The sequence below is a fragment of the Bubalus kerabau genome, chromosome 5 (assembly GCF_029407905.1).
Source record: "Bubalus kerabau isolate K-KA32 ecotype Philippines breed swamp buffalo chromosome 5, PCC_UOA_SB_1v2, whole genome shotgun sequence".
NCBI classification, from domain to species: domain Eukaryota; kingdom Metazoa; phylum Chordata; class Mammalia; order Artiodactyla; family Bovidae; genus Bubalus; species Bubalus kerabau.
This window is the reverse complement of record NC_073628.1, coordinates 95,039,962-95,058,268: the sequence shown is the minus strand read 5'-3', so window position 1 is coordinate 95,058,268 and position 18,307 is coordinate 95,039,962. Positions and strand designations below refer to the sequence as shown.

Genomic DNA, 18,307 nt, shown 5'->3' with positions numbered 1-18,307 from the left:
TGCTGATGGACATCTAGGTTGCTTCCATGTCCTGGCTATTATAAACAGTGCTGCGATGAACATTAGGGTACACGTGTCTCTTTCCCTTCTGGTTTCCTCAGTGTGTATGCCCAGCAGTGGGATTGCTGGGTCAGAAGGCAGGTCTATTTCCAGTTTTTTAAGGAATCTCCACACTGTTCTCCATAGTGGCTGTACTAGTTTGCATTCCCACCAACAGTGTAAGAGGGTTCCCTTTTCTCCACACCCTCTCCAGCATTTATTACTTGTAGACTTTTGGATCGCAGCCATTCTGACTGGTGTGAAATGGTACCTCATAGTGGTTTTGATTTGCATTTCTCTGATAATGAGTGATGTTGAGCATCTTTTCATGTGTTTGTTAGCCATCTGTATGTCTTCTTTGGAGAAATGTCTATTTAGTTCTTTGGCCCATTTTTTGATTGGGTCATTTATTTTTCTGGAGTTGAGCTGTAGGAGTTGCTTGTATATTCTCGAGATTAGTTGTTTGTCAGTTGCTTCATTTGCTATTATCTTCTCCCATTCTGAAGGCTGTCTTTTCACCTTGCTAATAGTTTCCTTTGATGTGCAGAAGCTTTTAAGGTTAATTAGGTCCCATTTGTTTATTTTTGCTTTTATTTCCAATATTCTGGGAGGTGGGTCATAGAGGATCCTGCTGTGATGTATGTCAGAGAGTGTTTTGCCTATGTTCTCCTCTAGGAGTTTTATAGTTTCTGGTCTTACGTTTAGATCTTTAATCCATTTTGAGTTTATTTTTGTGTATGGTGTTAGAAAGTGTTCTAGTTTCATTCTTTTACAAGTGGTTGACCAGAGTTCCCAGCACCACTTGTTAAAGAGATTGTCTTTTCTCCATTGTATATTCTTGCCTCCTTTGTCAAAGATAAGGTGTCCATATGTGCGTGGATTTATCTCTGGGCTTTCTATTTTGTTCCATTGATCTATATTTCTGTCTTTGTGCCAGTACCATACTGTCTTGATAACTGTGGCTTTGTAGTAGAGCCTGAAGTCATGTAGGTTGATTCCTCCAGTTCCATTCTTCTTTCTCAAGATCGCTTTGGCTATTCGAGGTTTTTTGTTTTTCCATACAAATTGTGAAATTATTTGTTCTAGCTCTGTGAAGAATGCTGTTGGTAGCTTGATAGGGATTGCATTGAATCTATAGATTGCTTTGGGTAGAAGGAACATACCTCAACATTAGCTGCCTTCTTTATCTAACTCTCATATACCAGGCCAGCATTTCTCCTGCCCTAAATCACTCAGGGCCAGGTACCAGAGAACTAGAGACCAACCCTATTGCCCAGAGCCTACCAACATAATTCAAACCAGTCCTAAGCAGTTTCCTTGCCCTGCTTTGCCTTTCCCACAGAAAACGCAATAAAGATTCTGGACCTATGTGTTTTCCCTTATTCCTGCTTCTGCCTCTTAACTAACTTTGGTGCTTCCCCCAGTGTCCCTGCATGGTAAGTCAAGGTGCTATTTCTAGGGGAACAGGGAATAATGACAAACTTCTTTCAGTGCCATTGATCTCCTATGTTGTCACTCAGTCATCTTTATAAATTAAGAGCCAGGCAGAAATCAAGATGATGGTCTCATAGGATTAAGAATCCTTCCTGACCAGCATTGGACTTTACATGACTGGATGATAAATGTTTATTTTGCTAAAGCACTGAAATTTTAGGGGCGATTTGTTACCACAGCTTAGTTGAACCTGTCCTGACCAATACAAAATCCTTGCGTTCCAAGTACGTTTCAATGATTAGGAAAAAATAAATGTATGTACAGTATATACAGTTAATGGTATAAAGTAGGAACTCCAAAAATGGTAGTGGTTATGATGATAATTCAACAATGTCTAAAAATATCTAAAATGTATCGACAATATCTAAAAATAAATCTAAATCTACATATATCAATAATGCCTAAAAGTATCAACAATGTCTCAGTTCAGTTCAGTCGCTCAGTCGTGTCTGACTCTTTGCGACCCCATGAATTGCAGCACGCCAGGCCTCTCTGTCCATCACCAACTCCCAGAGTTCACTCAGACTCATGTCCATCGAGTCAGTGATGCCATCCAGCCATCTCATCCTCTGTCATCCCCTTTTCCTCCTGCCCCCAATCCCTCCCAGCATCCGAGTCTTTCCCAATGAGTCAACTCTTCGCATGAGGTGGCCAAAGTGTCTAAAAGCAAGTATGATGTTTATTACTCCATCAAGTGAAAATAGCAAAACAAATTTTCATCAAATATGGAGCATATGTTTGAAATATCAACTTACAACAGAGATTGTGGTGTACCAAAAAATACACTTTGGCAATTTGTTCAAAGAGATGTTCACAGAAAGTGTAAACAAAAGACTCATTCCTTGGAAGGGGCACTCCCTGTGCTAGACTTCACAAAACACAACAATGAATTCAAACAAAAACCCATGTCAAAATACAAGGACAGATGCTATGAATAACAGGCATTGCTTTGCTAAGGAAATGGCAACCCACTCCAGTGGTCTTGCCTGGAGAATCCCAGGGACGGGGGAGCCTGGTGGGCTGCCGTCTATGGGGTCACACAGAGTCAGACACGACTGAAGCGACTTAGCAGCAGCAGCAGGTACACGGACAACCTACATGGCCAGGATGATTTATTTATTATGAGATGGTTAATGATGCAGGCAGGCCACTTAGTTTGTATAATTCTTCACAGTTTACAAAACACTCTCATAAACATTCTAATAAGAGACATATGAAATGATCAGAGAAGTGATACGCTGTCGGAAACAAAAGAGAACACCCTGTGTACAACTACTCACTTCATATGCCATTTCCGGAACTTAAAAATTGTATTTTTTTTCTAACAGGAAAAAGTTAGAGGCAATGGGGGACATTAGGATGCACAAGTCACCTACAAACTTGCTACTTACAGTACATCTTTGGACCAATATCATTGATAGCACCTGGAGCTTGTTAGAAGCTCAGAGACTCAGGTCCCATTCCAGACTTGTTGAGTCACATTCTGCTTTTCAACAAGATGTCCAGGTACTTCCTATGCTCATTAACATCTGACAAGTGATACTCTAAAATGGTATCTCTAAAACTGTGTGCCTGAGATTTGCAAACCTCTGAACTGAATCAGGGAAAACAGCATGTAAACTCAGAAAAATAAGACTACACTATGACTGCAATTAATGAACCTGAAAAGTCAACCATGTTAGTGTTTTCTACCTGAAATTGAAAACTATTAATGGCACTGGAGACAGATTACTTGGAGTCTAGAAATAAGAAGCCTAAAAAGCACAGTTTTGCCTAATGTTTTCTATGGCATTTGATAAAGATAGTTCTAACCTACCAACACACATGTTTGTTCAAAGAGATGATGAGTGCATTTGATCAAAGTTGAATACCTTACATAATATCTTCAAAATCTAATTTTGTCTTTCTTTCAACTTTCTGATTATAATTCTACAACCCAATTTATACATAATTTTTAATATTTACATATAATACTACCCAATTTTTTTACAATTTTACTCTCCCCAATTTTTTTTTCACATAAAGAGAACTGACCAATCAGACCAAAACATTCTACGTTACCAACAACTGTACTTGCCATTACAACTTAGTATATTGTCTGCCTATTTTTAAAATCAGTCAATTTGAGCAGTTAGGGCAAACAAGTGTACCTGTGTCCACTGTAAAGTCAATATTAAAATTTTCTGGACATTGATGACCACTTCCTAGAAACATGACTGTGGTCATGGAGGAATGATATGCCTGAATAATGATAAACACATTAAGCACCTAGAGTATATAAACGTTTGCCTCTTTAATTCTTACAATTATTATTATCTTCATTTCACAGATGTGAAAACAGGAGAGCAAAATCATTAAGCACTTGACTAAATTAGGAGGTGACAGAAATAGTGTTTTAATCTAGGCAATCTGGGAACAAAGCCACCTCTCTTGACTACTTTGATATATTTCTTCCATCCTGTCTCTCTATAATTATTACTTATTGATGTCTTCCTCTTTACTTCCCCTAACCATCATTTTTGGGTTAAATTCAAAAACATTAACAGAACTAAAGAACTAGGAAATAGAGCTTTTTATAAAACAAACATTAAAACTCCAAGCCTCAGTAAGTAACTCTTTCACCTATGTGACTGAGTATGCTCCCCTGAGGCATACAGGTTAAACCACAGATATGCTAGATCCTAAAAAAGATACTCTCTATTTTGCACCTCCTTGGATTTGCTTCCCCTGGTATTGAGAACTGAATGGTATAGAAGCCAAAACTGGACAGGGCCAGGAAGGGCAAGGAGACAGAATTACTTCAGGAGGGACTTAGGTAAAGAGGAGTCTCTAACTCCATAACAGGTAACCATATTGGTCTTTGAATCAAGGATTCCATAGAAATACTAAATGTGCTTTGCCTTACTTGAACCTCATTGATTTCTCTTGGGAGGAATGTCTGGGTCAGGAGCTTCAGCCACAAAAAACTCTAGGATTTGCAACCCTAGATCTCTGGCCAAATACCAGAATTATCCACATGACAAACACAAAGGAAATAGTAAATCATTTACAGATTTTTTAAAAACACTGGTAAGCTGAAGCATATATATATTTAACTCCATTCCTGTGAGATGGGCAGCAGCATGAACCTGGAACAAGTTCTCTAAGGTGTCTCCTAGAATCTTTATAGCCCTCCACCACAGATGACTAGAATTGTCCAGTGACTTGTCCTTGGGACATCAGATCTTTATTGATGATCAACATTTGTGATCTTTTCTCTGCGCAGCACCCCTATGAGAAACAATACATTTCCATAGTTACAGTAATACTTCAAATGAGATTTGTATAAAGCTACACATCCTCCTCAACTTCAATGGGGTAATATCCCCATAAACCCATCATAAGTTGAAAATATCCTGGGTCAAAAATGCATTTAATACCCCTAACCTCCCAAACATCATGGTTTAGTCAATCCTGTCTTAAATGTCCTCAGAATGCTTTCATTAGCCTACAGTTGGCAAAATCATCTAACACAAACCTATTTTATAAGTGCTGGATATCTCATGTTATTGGATACTGTACTTAAAATGAAAAACAGAATGGCTGGCTGGGGGCAGCTGGTTGTAAGTTTATCAGCTGTTGACTCTTGTGATAGTGGAGCTGACAGGAGCTGTGGCTCATTCCCACTGGCCAACATCATGAGAGTGTATCATACTGCATATCGCTAGCTGAAGAAAAGATCAAAATTCAAAGTAAAGTTTCTACTGAATTCATACTGCTTTTGCACCATTGTAAAGTTGAAAAATTCTAAATCGAACCATCATAAATTAAAAACCACCTGTGCATGTTCTGACTCCCTTCAGTACAAAATAATGAAATCATGCTGCTCAGCATTTGTAAATATGCCAAATATATGTCATTGCCTCAGGGAGAAAAAAACCAGTTCAGTAAAAATGAGCAGCAGTGTAAAACTTCAGTATAAACTTAAACTGAACTTGAACATGTAACCCGTTCTGACATGCCTAAGGACTAATAACTGGGCTTCTTTTCTCCTCCTGGTTCTTGGCAATACCAAAGAAACAAAGACTGAACAAGCAGTAACGAACAACTGCAGTCACTTACCTCATTCTGTGTTAGTTAGAAAAGTAAAATAGTTTAGTTTGTTGTGTATTTATAATTTTTTAACCAATTTCCCAATGTATCCAAATATTTGTCATCTATCTATCATTATCCAGAAAGCATTAGGATAACTTCCCAAGAGTCAGGACGAAGTTGTTTACACATTATCCCCCTGGCAAATAAAACTAGTAACATTTAGGGTTAACTAAATTCTTTATATGTATTGATCATGGCAATTGATGAGTTCATTCACTTTAATGGCAACCCACTCCAGTATTCTTGCCTGGGAAATCCCATGGACAGTGGAGCCTGGCAGGCTTCAATCCATGGGGTTGAAAAGAGTTGGACACAACTTCGCAATTAAACAATAAGCAAATAAGCCTCCAAGTTTGTATTTACTCAATATTTTTTAGAAAGTAGGTTTAGAATTTAAAGCATGCAAAGTTAAACAAATCATCTATTTTTATCTTGATCTGGAGTATAAATACGTCTGAAAAATGCATTTCTGACAGCTTATAATCTGCATTTATGAACCACTGCTTCATTTTTTCAAAGATTTAATAGTTTAAGAAGTATAAAAATTACTGATTTCTATGCAGTAAATCAGAGCACAAGACATTGTGATAAACTGCAAAAGATATGTCCCTGAAACATTAAGAGGAGACCAGAAAATTTACAGTATCCAACACATGAGAGCAACCTAAGTGTCCATTAACAGATGGATGGATAAAGAAAATGTGGTACCTATATATAATGGACTCTTACTCAGTCATAAAAAAGAATGAAATAATGCCATTTGTAGCAACATGGATGGGCCTAGAGTTTATCATACTAAGTGAAGTCAATCAGAGAAAGACAGATATCATATGATATCCCTTACTCATGGAATCTAAAAAAATGATACAAATAAACTTATTTACAAAACAGATTCACAGACACAGAAAGCAAACTTACGCTTACCAAACAGGGAAGGAGGAGAGAGATAAATTGAAAGTTTGAGATTAATAGATATATACTGCTGCTGCTGCTGCTAAGTCGTTTCAGTTGTGTCCGACTCTGTGTGACCCCATGGACAGCAGCTCACCAGGCTCCCCCGTCCCTGGGTAAAATAAACAAGGACTGTAATACAGAGTGGAGAAGGAAATGGCAAGCCATTCCAGTACTCTTGCCTAGAGAATCCCATGGACAGAGGAGGCTGGTGGGCTGCTGTCCATGGGGTCACACAGAGTCGGACACGACTGAAGCGACTTAGCATGCATGCATGCATTGGAGAAGGAAATGGCAACCCACTCCAGTATTCTTGCCTGGAAAATCCCAGGGACAGAGGAGCCTGGTCAGCTGCCATCTATGGGGTCACACAGAGTCGGACACGACTGAAGCAACCTAGCAGCAGCAGCAGTAATACTGAGAATTATATTTGATATCTTGTAGTAAACTGTAATGGAAATAAATCTGAAATAGATAACCGAATAATTTTGCTGTATATCTGAAACTAACACAGTATCATGAATAGACTATATTTCAATTAAGAAGAGAGAAGAGGAGACTAAATAGTTCACCACATCAAAATGAGATTCAACAAGAATGAAGCTGATAGAGAATTTTGAAGGAGAGGAAGTGCAAGTGTAAATGAGAAAAGCTAAGTGTCATAAATAAATCAAATTAAATACCAGATGAAAATAATCAGTGTGTCTGAGCATAACATAAGAAATAGTTACAATTATGAGAGTTGCAATGCCAGATATTCAGAATGATAGTTAAAAACAATTCTATGTACAGATTCACCTTAATAACTACTAAGATCAGCAAGAAGTTAATATTATACCTTGTATAACTGTAAGCAAAGTTGAAATAAACACATACGTTTATATCAGTGCAAAGCAATTATTATTTCAAATTTCAAGAACTCACAGAACTAAATCAATGCATTAAATATAATCATTATCACCACACTGGCATCCAGAAGGTTTTCATGGGTTTACTTTTTCACAAAGTGTCTGATTCCCACACCATTGCTAACTCTGGGTGCATGTGTATGTGGCCGGTTGCTTCAGTCATGTTGGACTCTTTGTGACCCTATGGACTGTAGCCCACCAGACTCCTCTGTCCATGGGATTCTCTAGGCAAGAATACTAGAGTGGGTTTCCATGCCCTCATCTAGAGGATCTTCCTGACCCAGGGATCGAGCCCACATCTTTTACATCTCCTGTCTTGGCAGGCAGGTTCTTTACTACTAGAGCCACCTGTGAAGCACTAAAACAATGGATATTGCTTTTTAACTAAAAATTTTCCTGCTTGCTAAGAGCAAGATTGTATTATCTTATTTTTATTTCCAGTGCACTTGAACACACTTTTGCATATTTCTTACACTTTTATATTTATCTTCAAAATTTCCTGCTTATACCTCTTACCCATTTTTCTGTTGGAATATTCATTTTTCTCTTATTAATCTACAAAAACTTTCATATATTCTGACTACTTATATGCCACATATGTTGAAAAATAGCTTTCATGACTGCAAATTTGTTTTCTGATAGATTCCAACAACTCTGTTATATTTGAGAGCTGTGTAACTGTGGTATAGACTATTCAGGCTAAGAGCAACAGATCTGTATCTAGCTAACCTAACACACTCATTGGTTTTCAATGGATCTTCTGTTTACTTCAAAGAAAGAAAGCACCCCAGGCTCACACCTGAGTCCTCTGCCTTTCTCTCCCCTGATAAATCTTCCTCCAGAAGTTCATGTACTCCAGTAGTTCTCACAACTCTGAGTTGATAATTTATAAATCTAAGTCACAGTTCCAGACATGGTCTACCCGACAAGAGATTTCAGTCAGAGATTTCATCTGCCTGATGAACTCTTTCATTAAGATTCCATTCATTCATTCACCCACTCAAATGCATACAGCATCTCTTAAGCATACCTAGTATCTATGATGGAGAAGGCAATGGCACCCCACTCCAGTACTCTTGCCTGGAAAATCCCATGGATGGAGGAGCCTGGTAGGCTCCAGTCCATGGGGTCGCTAAGAGTCGAACACGACTGAGCGACTTCACTTCCACTTTTCACTTTCATGCATTGGAGAAGGAAATGGCAACCCACTCCAGTATTCTTGCCTGGAGAATCCCAGGGACAGAGGAGCCTAGTGGGCTGCCGTCTATGGGGTCATATAGAGTCGAACATGACTGAAGCGACTTAGCAGCAGCAGCAGCAGTACCTATGAAATATTGCAATGTTTCATCATCTCAAATTAAAAGATTTGAAACTAAAGTCACCTGCTGCCCCATAAACCATCCTTCCTCTCCAAATTCCTTTTTTGTTCATTATATCCCCAACTTTCTGCTGCTGTATCTGAAAATGTCATGACTCTTTGCTCTCTGTTGTTATGACATGCAATCAGTCTGTTTATTTTTCCTCTAATGGCTCAAACTCTTTTTTTTTTCTTCACTCAACTGCCACTCTGGTCCATGCCCTCAGCATCTGGCACCTGTTGAACAGCTTTGATATCTCGTTGGCCTCACTGATTCCCACCTGTTTCCCACTTAGTTGGTTTTGTATCTTGTGCTGGATTGTTCTTCCTGCAAGATGGCTCTGAAAATATCACTCCTCTGTTTAAGAATCTCAAGTGCTTCTTCTGCCTGTGTAGATAAGCCCAAATCCACCTTCCCCTCATCAGAAGTTTCTAATAAGCCAATTCTACCAACCCAAACTCATCTCCCCCTACTCTGTGTCAGAGACACAATGTTAGTGTTCTGTCTGATTATCATTCAAACACCATCCACCCAATTCTTCACAGCACAGCTCAAGTCTTCTCTCTTCCAGGAAGTTGGCCCCAACTAAAACCATATTTAATTTTCTAAGAACTAGAGCAGACTTCAGAGAGCACCCTCAAGGACTCTGAGGCTCAAGAAATCTTAAATCTTGTTCAATAAAAATTTATCAAACACTCATTATGCACAAAACCCTGTGCTAGGAACTGGTGGTGAGAAAAATAAGTAGATGTGACCCCTCCTCTCAAGGAGCTCATGCCCATTGGAGTGGACAAGTACTTATCAAAATGTATCATTTTATTAAAACCTGGGAAGTTCTAGATTGTAGGTAAACACAGTGCTATGACAGTGAGAAAAGGGGGCATTTAGTTCAACTAGGGTTTCCAGGAAAACATCCCAGAGAGATATCATGTGACAAGAATGTTAAAAGATGAGTAAGAGCTATTAAGACAAAGTAAAATGGGAGGAGAGTTTGAGACAAAAGGAACAAAATAAATAAATCCAGAGACACAGACAATGGGGAAGGAGAGAGGAACTAGAGGCAGTAATATTAGGTTGTAATGTTGAGAACAAGAACTGGTGAGAGAGAATTCAGGAATCAACCAGAGGAAGTAAGCCAGGCCTGTAGGGCTATGTAAACGATAGTAAGAGCTTTGCACTCTGATCTGTAAATGGTGAGGAGCCACTAAAATTGTTTAAATAAGGAGGTTAAATGATGTGGTTTTGTATTCTCTCTACATTGTAGAGGCTAAATTGAAGGGAAGCAAGACAGAAGAAAGGAGACTGACTACATATTACAGTGCACCAAGAAAGAGAGGCCAAGGGCCTGCACGACATCACTGATACAAGGGACAGGGCTAAAAAGACAGATTTGAAAAAAATATTTAACAGCTAAAGTTGCTGATTGTCTAGACATAGGAGGTTTAGGGAAATGAGAAATCTCACATGACTCTTGAAGTCTCTGGTTTGGAAAACTAGATGGTAGTGCCAGTAAACTAGCAACAAAGAAGCCACGCAGCATTGTAAGGCATGGGGGTGGGGGTTGATGGCGAGGCCTGAAGGTGGTGAGTAGAGAATGACAGTCAAAGCTAAAGATAAAAATTTGGCATTGATCATTATTCCACTGATGGATAAAATAATGATAGTGATGAGATTGCCCAAAGTGTGCACAGACAGAAATAAATTTTTTTTATTTTTTAAAAATTTATTTATTTTAATTGGAGGATAATTACAATATTGTGATGGTTCTTGCCATACATCAACATGAGTCAGCCACAGGTTTACATGTGTCCCCCCACATCCTGAACCCCCCTCCCAACTCCCACCCCCTATCTCTATGGGTTGTCCCAGAGCACTGGCTTTGAGTGCCCTGCTTCATGCATCAAACTTGCACTGGTTATCTATTTTACATATGGCAATGTATATGTTTCAATGCTATTCTCTCACATTGTCCCACCCTCATCTTCTCTCACTGAGTCCAAAAGTCTGTTCCCTACATTCGAGTCTCCCTTGCTGCCCTGCATGTAGGATCATTGTTACCGTCTTTCTAAATTCCATATATATGCGCTAATATACAGCATTTGTGTTTTTCTGACTTACTTCACTCCGTATAATAGCCTCCAGCTTTGTAACTCTGGGATACACTAATGGTCAATGGATATACACAAAAGGAAGAGTTCATGGAGACCATAAAGGAATAACCAAGGAATTAGGAGGACTACCAGGACAAATTGGAGTCAAGGAAGTAAAGGCCAGAGAGTTTTAGGATGGGATGTATGGATAAGGACTGCAGAAGTATCCTCTGGCATGGCAATGTAAAGTTCATTGATGACCTGCAAAAGCGAATGTGGACTCCAAACTGAGATGAGTTGAAGAGTAGATGAAGTACAGACATGGCAGTGTTAACTTAGCTGAGAAGGAAAGGAGAAGAATTAGAACACAACTAGTGGGAAATGGCACCCCACTCCAGTATTCTTGCCTGGAGAATCCCAGGGACAGAGGAGCCTAGTGGGCTACCGTCTATGGGATTGCACAGAGTCGGACACGACTGAAGCGACTTAGCAGCAGCAGCAGCAGTAGTTGGGAGGCAGGGCCAAGAGACAGCTGACTAAGGCTAAAGGAAAAATTATTATAGAGGCAGATAGTAAACTAGTCATTATTTAATTCATTGCTTTAAGGAGAACAAGAGAAAGCAGTCTATAGACAATTCAATACCCAAATATCTTTTTTCAGTCACAAGACCAGAAGATAATAAAGTCACATGCACCGGCACTGACTTTGCCAGAATTCTAACCACATCTTTGTGTACAGGAAGATGATGAAGTTTCTGCTCCTGCCAGGAACCTGACGCTTGTCAAACTGGTCAGGCATCTTCTGGAATAACTTAACTTTGGGGTGTAATGATTTGCTTTCTGGAAGCTGGGCACCACTATTTCTATGAGGAGCCACTGCACCACCATGTGGCCAGTTGTGAGTTTTTCTCAACTTTCTCCCACGAGTAGTCCTGGTTTGAATCACGGAAAAAGAGAAATCTGCAGCTGGTGGAGACCTTCAGTTCAGTCGCTCAGTCATGTCTGATTCTTCGTGACTCCATGGACTGCAGCACACCAGGCTTCCCTGTCCATCACCAACTCAAACTCATGGCCATTGAGTCGGTGATGCCATCCTCTGTTGTCCCCTTCTCCTCCTGCCTTCAATCTTTCCCAGCATAAGGGTCTTTTCTAATGAGTCAGTTCTTCCCAACAGGTGGCCAAAGTATTAGAGCTTCAGCTTCAGCATCAGTCCTTCCAATGAATACTGATGCTATATAGTTCTGGTTTGAATCACAGAAAAAGAGAATTCTGTACTTGGTGGAGACCTTAGGGGCACTCTTCTTATCATACAGAGAGACTTGCTTCATTTTTCAAAAAATCTTTTTATTTTTACTTGCATATTATATCTTGCGTATATGTGAGTGACTGCATGCATACACACATATATACACAAATATATGTTTTATATACACATACACAATCTTTAAATATTCATTTAAACCCAGGAATAACATTCTTATCAGATTCCCTTGTTTTAAGTTTTAATGTTAACATTGATGAAATGCAGCAACTTGCACTGATCTTTGTTTCTAAACTAATCTTTAGCAATAATCACATTGCTAGGAGATTAGTAGGATATTTTGTATAAACTGAGTTATTTCAAATTATATTTTAAAAATGTATGTAGGCTCACATGAAATGGTAAAATAGGAAACAAGCCTTAGGATCAATTATCTTAAGATATAAAACTCAGGGACTTCCCTGGTGGACCAGTTTTAAGACTCTGCTCGTGGTGGAGAAGGCAATGGCACCCCACTCCAGTACTCTTGCCTGGAAAATCCCATGGATGGAGGAGCCTGGAAGACTGTATGTAGTCCATGGGGTCGCTGAGGGTCGGACACGACTGAGTGACTTCACTTTCACTTTTCACTTTCAAGCATTGGAGAAGGAAATAGCAACCCACTCCAGTGTTCTTGCCTGGAGAATCCCAGAGATGGGGGAGCCTGGTGGGCTGCCATCTATGGGGTCGCACAGAGTCGGACACAACTGAAGTGACTTAGAAGCAGCAGCATGGTGCAGGGGGCCTGGGATTGATCTCTGGTCAGGGAACTAGATCTCACACACTCCAACTAAGAATTTGCCTGCCACAACTAGAAGATTCCACATGCAGCAATGAAGACCCTCCATTCCATAACTAAGACCTGGCACAGCCAAATATAAATAAAAATACATTTTTTTTAAAGATACAAAACTCAGTTCTATGTTATCTTTTTGCTTTTCCATATATCATTTTCTCTGATGATCTGAGTAACAGTTATCATAAAGAAAGCTTGGAGATTTCATAGGGGAAAGAAAAGTATTAAAAATCACTCAAAATTCCATAGCCTAATAATAACCTTTAAGATTTTGGCACATTCAATATTTTCTAAATGTTTTAAGTTAAACATATCAAACTAGTCATTTTAACATAGCACAGGGGACAATAGTCAATATTTTATAATAATCTATAAGGGAAAATAGTCTGAAAAAGTAAATATATACACACACGCATGCATACACACATATATATATCTGAATCATTGTGTTGTACACATGAAACTAACATTGTAATCCATTATACTTCAGATTAATATATGTGTGTGTGTATATGTATATATATACAAAAAAGTTAGTCATTTTATTTATTCCATGGAATTAGTTAAGAGTTAAATTGTTTTTTTCATATTTATAGAAGTTCTTTCACCCTTTAAGTCCACCTGACCAAAATATTCACCAACTTGGAGACTTTAAACAAATGTCAAAGAACAAAAGTAGACCAAGGTTGACAAAGTTTGGGCAAGCTTTGTCCAAGGTGACATCTCCAGCCAAACCACTCATTTGTTCATCAGTGTGTTACCATTAATTATTTCTGAAATTCCTTACTGTGTTGGCTTCTCTCTACAACTATTTATCTCTCAGTTCAAAGATGTTTCCGCTGATTCTAGATCATTTTGGAAAAGGAGCACCCTAAGTTAGCAAGACTACAGCATTTGAAATGTTTCAAATCAAAACAATAGACTTCTGCTGAATGCAGCATTAATAGAAGTAGTGCTAGTAATAGCTTCCAAGGTGGCTCAGTGGGTAAAGAATTTGCCTGCAATGCAGGAGGTATAAGAGATGTGGGCTTGATTTCTGGGTTGGGAAGATCCGCTGGAGGAGGGCATGGCAACCCACTCCAGTATTCCTGCCCAGAGAATCCCAAGGACAGATGAACCGGGTGGGCTACAGTCCATATGGTTGCAAAGAGTAGGACATAACTGAAGTGACTAAGCATGCATGTATGTATTCGTAATGGTGAGAACAATAGATGAAGCTCTTATAAGTGCTTTGCAAAGTTCTCATTTAATCACCCCGATTTTGCAATGAAAGATGTTTAGAAATGGTCTCACCTCATAAGCTAATATTCATGTGGTCAGCCTCTGCCCAAAACTCTTCCAGGAACCAGAATCCCACAGCTCAAGACCTTTTCGGGAACTCAATGCTTAACCAATCCCAGGCTTTCGGATTCTTTTCAACCTACAGTAACGTAATTATATCACAAGTTCTGTGTGTAATATTTTGAAAAAAATACCTGCTTCTCTCTTTTCCCTTTTTTGACTACATCAGTCCAAGGAGTCCATTTCTCTGGGAAAATACTAGAATACTTTACAAAAGGAATGCAAAGGGGAAAAATTAGCATTCATTTTCTGATATACAAAATAGATTTATTCAGAAGACAATTTTTATTTTCCTGAGGAGGGCATGGCAACTCACTCCAGTATTCTTGCCTAGAGAATCCCATGGACAGAGGAACCTGGTGGGCTACAGAGTCCATACAGTCAGAATAGAGTCCATACGGAGGAAATAAAGCCCCTTAACCCAACATTTATATAGATCACCTGTAGTGTGGGAATGATAGAACCTTGGACCAATGATGGGCAAGTCCCTGGGGAGGCTTGATGCTCAAAGATAAAAGGAATAAATTACTCAGGAGGTAAAAGAAAAAGTCACCCTCACTTCATTTTTTAATAAAAGAAAGTTGGGGGAGGCAGAAGAGGAAGACTGTTAACCACATGTGTCCCAATTGCCCCCCTTGCAGGCTTTGGCCCCTAGAAGGGGAGCTACAGTCAGGTAACATTGTGGTCAGGAGGAGTTTCTGCTCCCCACTCGACTTGGAAAATAATTACCTCCTGCACCAGCCTGGCACATGACCACATCAATTAGGAGGCCCAGGGAGGAAGAAATCTCAAAAGTTCAGCTTTCCAAAGTTTTGGTTCTCATGGTCTGTTGGGGGTGAGGCAAGATCCACAGATCAACCACTGATTCCCCAGTGACAGTGGCCCTATTTCTGATTCTGAGGTGGACCTGTGGTTCAGTGGACCAGCAGCAGCACATGGCGGAGATTCAGGCCTGCAGCCAGTGGGAACCAGGTATAAGCCATCCCAGCCCAAGGAGTACAGCCAGGGTCTGAGAAGCCAGGAGAAATATGGGGCAGCAAGATGCGAGTTACCAACTGCACAAGAAAATGCCAGCAAAGCCAACAGCAGCCAAGTAAACAGGAATCTCACTTGGATTCCGGAGAACATGGGGCCCAAAGACACAAAGTCCTCTTCTCAGAACCTCCTTCCCCACATGTGTAGATACATGGGAGAAACACAGGAGGAAAAGGGAGCAACCAGAGAGAATGCATTTTTCCCGTAAGGAGACTGAGCATTATATAAAGGAACTGATTAAGTTATCAAATTATTTTTTTTTTTACCTTGATAGCCAGCAGATGAGTCCCCCTGAAGATCAAATGAGTTCCTGGCAAAAGAAAGAAGTTGTATTTGGGGAGAATCTAGGTTAAGGGCTCGGAGAAGGCAATGGCACCCCACTCCAGTACTCTTGCCTGGAAAATCCCATGGACAGAGGAGCCTGGTGGGCTGCAGTCCTTGGGGTCGTGAAGAGTCGGACACGACTGAGTGACTTCACTTTAACTTTTCACTTTCATGCTTAGAGAAGGAAATGGCAACCCACTCCAATGTTCTTGCCTGGAGAACCCCAGGGATGGGGGAGCCTGGTGGGCTGCCATCTATGGGGTCGCACAGAGTCGGACACGACTGAAGCGACTTAGCAGCAGCAGCAGCAACAGCAGGTTAAAGGTTAAGGTGGATGACTTAACACACCCATCTACCTTCAACCCTTCCTGAAACCAGAACTGCAGTAAAGGGAGCTTTAACAAGACCCAACTCCATAACAATGGGAGAACCGAAGAGACCCCAGCTCCATAGTCTGGAAGCTAGCAAGAGATGGGCAAGTGATAACTAACTCATCATGTCCCATTCTAACAGTAGACAAAGATGGGGAGAACCAACCCAGTTAACATCACAGAACCTGCAGAGTTCTCAGGAACCAGAAGCCCCAGGGTCTCTGGAACCTGGGGTTAAAGGGATGTCTGAAATAAGGAAGCCTGAGTGGAATACTATCACAGAAGCTGTTAAGAGTCCCTAGTTTCCCTCGTCTTCTCTATTTCCTTTTTCCTAGTTTTGCAGAAATCTGAAGATTTGTTCTCTGAAAAGAAAACAGAGAGACTCTAGATCTGGAGGACACAGATACAGTTGGGGGTGTAGACACCTATTCCAAAATGCTGAGTAATTGTCCATCCCAAACTCCCTAACTATCTCTTTTCCCCATCCTTCCCCCCAGCAACTGTAAATTACACACTGCTATATTTAAAATGAATAACCAACAAGGACCTACTGTGTAACACAGAGAACTCTGCTCAAAGTTATGTGGCAGCCTGGATGGGAGGGGAGTTTGGGGGAGAGTGGATATGTATATGTATGGCTGAGTCCCTTCAGTTTACTTGAAAGCATCACAACACTGTTGATCATCTATATCCCAATACAAAACAAACAGTTTAGCCAAGAAGAACACTGAGTGAGGGGCGGTCCATAGTGAATGTTGAATGTGACAAACTCTTGCCATCTTCCCCTACTTTGAGAACTCTAGCAAAAAGACCCTTACACTCCTGGTAGGAATCCAGCCAACTGGTCTAACTTAAGCAATGTGATACAAGACACAGATATGATGAGGACTATCTTCACTGTGTCTCTCACCTTAATCAGACCATCTTTTTTAACTTTAATACAGAATATATTAGGAAGCCAGGTCCACATTTGTATCTGTTTTGGCTTGTCATGACCTTGTGCTGATCAAAGCTCCTATGAACTCCTCTATCTCTTCACCTTCAGCCAGCCGAGGATGCTCTTTTCATACCAGAGAATGCCCCTGCTTTGCCCTGCTCCTGAGGGCTGCATATGGTGGTGAGATGAGAAGCAGAAAATACAGGGCAGCCACTCCATTTGATGACATTTCTATCAGATGCCCAAAGCATGGTCCCATACAACAGCCCTGCAAGATGAGGATGACTATGGGGTCACCTATGTGGTGACTCCTGTTTCTCAATCACCATCTTGCCCACTGACTTTCCCAAGGGGATCTTATAAACTCTCAGAAAAACCAAAGCCAAAGCATGATTCAGCACTTCACCTCCTGGGAACAGCCACAACATTGCTAATAGAGCTCTCTCTATATACAAATAGATCTATGCTTATTGATCAGATTTTTTAAATTTATTTTTTAACTGAAAGATAATTGCTTTACAGAGTTTTGTTGCTTTCTGTCAAACAGCAACAAGAATCAGCCATAGGTACACCCATGTCCCCTCCCTCCCATTTGCCTCTCTATCCCACCCCTCTAGGTTGTTACAGAGCCCCCTTTTGAGTTCCCTGAGGCATGCAGCATATTCCCATTGGCTGTCTATTTTACATTTGGTAATGTAAGTTTCCATGTTATTCTCTCCATACATCTCACCCTCTCCCTCCTCCCCTCCCCCTGTGTCCATAGGTCTGTACTCTTATGTTTGTTTCTCCATTGCTGCCCTGCAAATAAATTCATCAGTACCATCTTTCCAGATTCCACATATATGCGTCAGTATACAATATTTATATTTCTCTTTCTGACTTACTTCACTCTGTGTAATAGGTTCTAGGTTCATCCACCTCATTAGAACTAACTCAAATGCATTCCTCCTTTTTGTGGCTGAGTATTATTCAATTGTATACATGCACCACAACTTCTTTATCCATTCATCTGTCGATGGTCAATGGACATCTAGATTGCTTCCATGTTTTGGCTATTGTAAATAGTGCTGCAATGAACACTGGGAGATGAGTCTTTTTCAATTATGGTTTCCTCAGGATATATGCCAGTTGTGGGATTGCTGGGTCATATGGTAGTTTTATTCCTAGTTTTTAAGGAATCTCCATACTGTCTTCCATAGTGGCTATATCAATTTACACTCCCACCAGCA

General features: G+C 40.2%; 1 long non-coding RNA gene across 26 annotated transcripts in view; it reads right to left on the bottom strand.

The window, feature by feature from the left end:
- Nucleotides 1-18,307, bottom strand: part of LOC129653031 (uncharacterized) — a 438,049-nt gene that overhangs the window by 317,810 nt on the left and 101,932 nt on the right. Inside the window, exons 3-4 of one of the 26 annotated variants that reach the window (XR_008714926.1) lie at nucleotides 15,713-15,756; nucleotides 14,476-14,490 (exon numbers count right to left, since the gene is read on the bottom strand). The exons of 21 other annotated variants lie outside the window; for them this stretch is intronic. This is a non-coding gene — a long non-coding RNA (uncharacterized LOC129653031). Of the gene's footprint in view, nucleotides 1-2,390; nucleotides 4,804-11,547; nucleotides 12,216-14,475; nucleotides 14,491-14,594; nucleotides 14,618-15,712; nucleotides 15,757-18,307 lie in introns of those variants that run through there. 4 more of the 26 variants (XR_008714924.1, XR_008714915.1, XR_008714927.1 and 1 more) reach the window with 4 other exon arrangements.